The 6,000-nt window shown below is 48.5% G+C and overlaps 1 protein-coding gene across 3 annotated transcripts in view; it reads left to right on the forward strand.

The window, feature by feature from the left end:
* LOC131366278 (putative protein MSS51 homolog, mitochondrial) overlaps nucleotides 1-6,000 on the forward strand; it is a 36,225-nt gene that overhangs the window by 13,951 nt on the left and 16,274 nt on the right. The gene's annotated exons all lie outside the window — the stretch shown is intronic.

The raw sequence follows: 6,000 nt of genomic DNA on the forward strand, positions 1-6,000 counted from the left end.
CCTTTAAATCATTTATTACCTGGAGGTGAGGTGATGTGAATGATAAAAATGAAGCTCTGCTGGTGCTTTAACAGCAAACGCACAGCTCAAGGTTATTAAACTGATTTTTTAGATGTTAGTGTTTATTTCTAGATGGGAACTAAACAATTAGCAGAAAATGTAAAGTTTAAGTTGAGGAACATTTGATGTCTGATGTGAGATCTGACTCTGTGTGTCTAATCAAAGTCAAAGTCTATATATAAGTACAGGAGACGCGGACAGACATATAACTAGACTATACCACGTGCAAACTAAAGATACAGTATAAGTGCACAGGATGACAAGACAAACGTCACACACAACACCGACTCTGTACAGCAGAACAGTGTTAACAGTGAGGACACAGGGTTAGGGACAGTGAATATAGCAGCAGAAGCTATTATAGTTATGACAGATACAAATATTTATAATAATAAGCGACATGTGCATGTAAACATGATCAATTTTGTGTGTGTGTCCGTGTCCAACTCAGTTCAGTGTGTGTGTGTGTGTGTGTGTGTGTGTGTGTGTCCGTGTCCAACTCAGTTCAGTGTGTGTGTGTGTGTGTGTGTGTGTGTGTGTGTCCATGTTCAACTCAGTTCAGTGTGTGTGTGTGTGTGTGTCCGTGTCCAACTCAGTTCAGTGTGTGTGTGTGTGTGTGGGTGTGTGTGTGTGTGTGTGTGTGTCCGTGTCCAACTCAGTTCAGTGTGTGTGTGTGTGTGTGTGTGTGTGTGTGTCCATGTTCAACTCAGTTCCGTGTGTGTGTGTGTGTGTGTGTGTGTGTGTGTCCGTGTCCAACTCAGTTCAGTGTGTGTGTGTGTGTGTGTGTGTCCATGTTCAACTCAGTTCCGTGTGTGTGTGTGTGTGTGTGTGTGTCCGTGTCCAACTCAGTTCAGTGTGTGTGTGTGTGTGTGTGTGTGTGTGTGTGTCCGTGTCCAACTCAGTTCAGTGTGTGTGTGTGTGTGTGTGTGTGTGTGTCCATGTTCAACTCAGTTCAGTGTGTGTGTGTGTGTGTCCATGTTCAACTCAGTTCAGTGTGTGTGTGTGTGTGTGTCCGTGTCCAACTCAGTTCAGTGTGTGTGTGTGTGTGTGTGTGTGTCCATGTTCAACTCAGTTCAGTGTGTGTGTGTGTGTGTGTGTGTGTGTGTGTGTGTGTGTCCGTGTCCAACTCAGTTCAGTGTGTGTGTGTCCGTGTCCAACTCAGTTCAGTGTGTGTGTGTCTGTGTCCAACTCAGTTCAGTGTGTGTGTGTCCGTGTCCAACTCAGTTCAGTGTGTGTGTGTGTGTGTGTGTGTGTGTGTGTCCATGTTCAACTCAGTTCAGTGTGTGTGTGTGTGTGTGTGTGTGTGTGTGTGTGTCCGTGTCCAACTCAGTTCAGTGTGTGTGTGTGTGTGTGTGTGTGTGTGTCCATGTTCAACTCAGTTCAGTGTGTGTGTGTGTGTGTGTCCATGTTCAACTCAGTTCAGTGTGTGTGTGTGTGTGTGTCCGTGTCCAACTCAGTTCAGTGTGTGTGTGTGTGTGTGTGTGTGTCCATGTTCAACTCAGTTCAGTGTGTGTGTGTGTGTGTGTGTGTGTGTGTGTGTGTGTCCGTGTCCAACTCAGTTCAGTGTGTGTGTGTGTGTGTGTGTGTGTCCATGTTCAACTCAGTTCCGTGTGTGTGTGTGTGTGTGTGTGTGTGTGTGTGTCCGTGTCCAACTCAGTTCAGTGTGTGTGTGTGTGTGTGTGTGTGTGTGTGTGTCCGTGTCCAACTCAGTTCAGTGTGTGTGTGTGTGTGTGTGTGTGTGTGTGTGTCCATGTTCAACTCAGTTCAGTGTGTGTGTGTGTGTGTGTGTGTCCGTGTCCAACTCAGTTCAGTGTGTGTGTGTGTGTGTGTGTGTGTGTGTCCATGTTCAACTCAGTTCAGTGTGTGTGTGTGTGTGTGTGTGTGTGTGTCCGTGTCCAAGTCAGTTCAGTGTGTGTGTGTGTGTGTGTGTGTGTGTGTGTCCGTGTCCAACTCAGTTCAGTGTGTGTGTGTGTGTGTGTGTGTGTGTGTGTCCGTGTCCAAGTCAGTTCAGTGTGTGTGTGTGTGTGTGTGTGTGTGTCCGTGTCCAACTCAGTTCAGTGTGTGTGTGTCCGTGTCCAACTCAGTTCAGTGTGTGTGTGTGTGTGTGTGTCCGTGTCCAACTCAGTTCAGTGTGTGTGTGTCCGTGTCCAACTCAGTTCAGTGTGTGTGTGTGTCCGTGTCCAACTCAGTTCAGTGTGTGTGTCCGTGTCCAACTCAGTTCAGTGTGTGTGTGTGTCCGTGTCCAACTCAGTTCAGTGTGTGTGTCCGTGTCCAACTCAGTTCAGTGTGTGTGTGTCTGTGTTCAACTCAGTTCAGTGTGTGTGTGTCTGTGTTCAACTCAGTTCAGTGTGTGTGTGTGTGTGTGTGTGTGTGTGTGTCCGTGTCCAACTCAGTTCAGTGTGTGTGTGTGTGTGTGTGTGTGTGTGTGTGTGTGTGTCCGTGTCCAACTCAGTTCAGTGTGTGTGTGTGTGTGTGTGTGTGTGTGTGTCCATGTTCAACTCAGTTCAGTGTGTGTGTGTGTGTGTGTCCGTGTCCAACTCAGTTCAGTGTGTGTGTGTGTGTGTGTGTGTGTCCATGTTCAACTCAGTTCAGTGTGTGTGTGTGTGTGTGTGTGTGTCCGTGTCCAACTCAGTTCAGTGTGTGTGTGTCCGTGTCCAACTCAGTTCAGTGTGTGTGTGTCTGTGTTCAACTCAGTTCAGTGTGTGTGTGTCCGTGTCCAACTCAGTTCAGTGTGTGTGTGTGTGTGTGTGTGTGTGTGTCCATGTTCAACTCAGTTCAGTGTGTGTGTGTGTGTGTGTCCGTGTCCAACTCAGTTCAGTGTGTGTGTGTGTGTGTGTGTGTGTGTGTGTCCATGTTCAACTCAGTTCAGTGTGTGTGTGTGTGTGTGTCCATGTTCAACTCAGTTCAGTGTGTGTGTGTGTGTGTGTCCGTGTCCAACTCAGTTCAGTGTGTGTGTGTGTGTGTGTGTGTGTCCATGTTCAACTCAGTTCAGTGTGTGTGTGTGTGTGTGTGTGTGTGTGTGTGTGTGTGTGTGTGTGTCCGTGTCCAACTCAGTTCAGTGTGTGTGTGTGTGTGTGTGTGTCCATGTTCAACTCAGTTCCGTGTGTGTGTGTGTGTGTGTGTGTGTGTCCGTGTCCAACTCAGTTCAGTGTGTGTGTGTGTGTGTGTGTCCGTGTCCAACTCAGTTCAGTGTGTGTGTGTGTGTGTGTGTGTGTGTGTCCATGTTCAACTCAGTTCAGTGTGTGTGTGTGTGTGTGTGTGTGTGTGTCCGTGTCCAACTCAGTTCAGTGTGTGTGTGTGTGTGTGTGTGTGTGTGTGTCCATGTTCAACTCAGTTCAGTGTGTGTGTGTGTGTGTGTGTGTGTGTGTGTCCGTGTCCAACTCAGTTCAGTGTGTGTGTGTGTGTGTGTGTGTGTGTGTCCCCGTGTCCAAGTCAGTTCAGTGTGTGTGTGTGTGTGTGTGTCCGTGTCCAACTCAGTTCAGTGTGTGTGTGTGTGTGTGTGTGTGTGTCCGTGTCCAAGTCAGTTCAGTGTGTGTGTGTGTGTGTGTGTGTGTGTGTCCGTGTCCAACTCAGTTCAGTGTGTGTGTGTCCGTGTCCAACTCAGTTCAGTGTGTGTGTGTGTGTGTGTGTCCGTGTCCAACTCAGTTCAGTGTGTGTGTGTCCGTGTCCAACTCAGTTCAGTGTGTGTGTGTCCGTGTCCAACTCAGTTCAGTGTGTGTGTCCGTGTCCAACTCAGTTCAGTGTGTGTGTGTGTCCGTGTCCAACTCAGTTCAGTGTGTGTGTCCGTGTCCAACTCAGTTCAGTGTGTGTGTGTCCGTGTCCAACTCAGTTCAGTGTGTGTGTCCGTGTCCAACTCAGTTCAGTGTGTGTGTGTCCGTGTCCAACTCAGTTCAGTGTGTGTGTCCGTGTCCAACTCAGTTCAGTGTGTGTGTGTCTGTGTCCAACTCAGTTCAGTGTGTGTGTGTCTGTGTTCAACTCAGTTCAGTGTGTGTGTGTCCGTGTCCAACTCAGTTCAGTGTGTGTGTGTGTCTGTGTCCAACTCAGTTCAGTGTGTGTGTCCGTGTCCAACTCAGTTCAGTGTGTGTGTGTCCGTGTCCAACTCAGTTCAGTGTGTGTGTGTCTGTGTTCAACTCAGTTCAGTGTGTGTGTGTGTCCATGTCCAACTCAGTTCAGTGTGTGTGTGTCCGTGTCCAACTCAGTTCAGTGTGTGTGTGTGTCTGTGTCCAACTCAGTTCAGTGTGTGTGTCCGTGTCCAACTCAGTTCAGTGTGTGTGTCCGTGTCCAACTCAGTTCAGTGTGTGTGTCCGTGTCCAACTCAGTTCAGTGTGTGTGTGTCCGTGTCCAACTCAGTTCAGTGTGTGTGTGTCTGTGTTCAACTCAGTTCAGTGTGTGTGTGTGTCCATGTCCAACTCAGTTCAGTGTGTGTGTGTCCGTGTCCAACTCAGTTCAGTGTGTGTGTGTGTCTGTGTCCAACTCAGTTCAGTGTGTGTGTGTCCGTGTCCAACTCAGTTCAGTGTGTGTGTCCGTGTCCAACTCAGTTCAGTGTGTGTGTGTCCGTGTCCAACTCAGTTCAGTGTGTGTGTGTCTGTGTTCAACTCAGTTCAGTGTGTGTGTGTGTCCATGTCCAACTCAGTTCAGTGTGTGTGTGTCCGTGTCCAACTCAGTTCAGTGTGTGTGTGTCTGTGTTCAACTCAGTTCAGTGTGTGTGTGTGTCTGTGTCCAACTCAGTTCAGTGTGTGTGTGTGTCCGTGTCCAACTCAGTTCAGTGTGTGTGTGTGTCTGTGTTCAACTCAGTTCAGTGTGTGTGTGTGTCCATGTCCAACTCAGTTCAGTGTGTGTGTGTCCGTGTCCAACTCAGTTCAGTGTGTGTGTGTCTGTGTTCAACTCAGTTCAGTGTGTGTGTGTGTCTGTGTCCAACTCAGTTCAGTGTGTGTGTGTGTCCGTGTCCAACTCAGTTCAGTGTGTGTGTGTGTCTGTGTTCAACTCAGTTCAGTGTGTGTGTGTGTCCATGTCCAACTCAGTTCAGTGTGTGTGTGTCCGTGTCCAACTCAGTTCAGTGTGTGTGTGTCTGTGTTCAACTCAGTTCAGTGTGTGTGTGTGTCTGTGTCCAACTCAGTTCAGTGTGTGTGTGTGTCCGTGTCCAACTCAGTTCAGTGTGTGTGTGTGTACGTGTCCAACTCAGTTCAGTGTGTGTGTCTGTGTTCAACTCAGTTCAGTGTGTGTGTGTGTCCGTGTCCAACTCAATTCAGTGTGTGTGTCCGTGTCCAACTCAGTTCAGTGTGTGTGTGTCTGTGTTCAACTCAGTTCAGTGTGTGTGTGTGTCCGTGTCCAACTCAGTTCAGTGTGTGTGTGTCTGTGTTCAACTCAGTTCAGTGTGTGTGTGTGTCCGTGTCCAACTCAGTTCAGTGTGTGTGTCCGTGTCCAACTCAGTTCAGTGTGTGTGTGTCTGTGTTCAACTCAGTTCAGTGTGTGTGTGTGTCCGTGTCCAACTCAGTTCAGTGTGTGTGTGTCTGTGTCCAACTCAGTTCAGTGTGTGTGTGTCTGTGTTCAACTCAGTTCAGTGTGTGTGTGTGTCCGTGTTCAACTCAGTTCAGTGTGTGTGTGTGTCCGTGTCCAACTCAGTTCAGTGTGTGTGTGTGTCTGTGTCCAACTCAGTTCAGTGTGTGTGTGTGTCCGTGTTCAACTCAGTTCAGTGTGTGTGTGTGTCCGTGTCCAACTCAGTTCAGTGTGTGTGTGTCTGTGTCCAACTCAGTTCAGTGTGTGTGTGTCTGTGTTCAACTCAGTTCAGTGTGTGTGTGTCTGTGTTCAACTCAGTTCAGTGTGTGTGTGTGTCTGTGTTCAACTCAGTTCAGTGTGTGTGTGTCCGTGTCCAACTCAGTTCAGTGTGTGTGTGTGTCTGTGTTCAACTCAGTTCAGTGTGTGTGTGTCCGTGTCCAACTC

The sequence above is a fragment of the Hemibagrus wyckioides genome, linkage group LG01, assembly GCF_019097595.1.
Source record: "Hemibagrus wyckioides isolate EC202008001 linkage group LG01, SWU_Hwy_1.0, whole genome shotgun sequence".
Lineage (NCBI taxonomy): Eukaryota > Metazoa > Chordata > Actinopteri > Siluriformes > Bagridae > Hemibagrus > Hemibagrus wyckioides.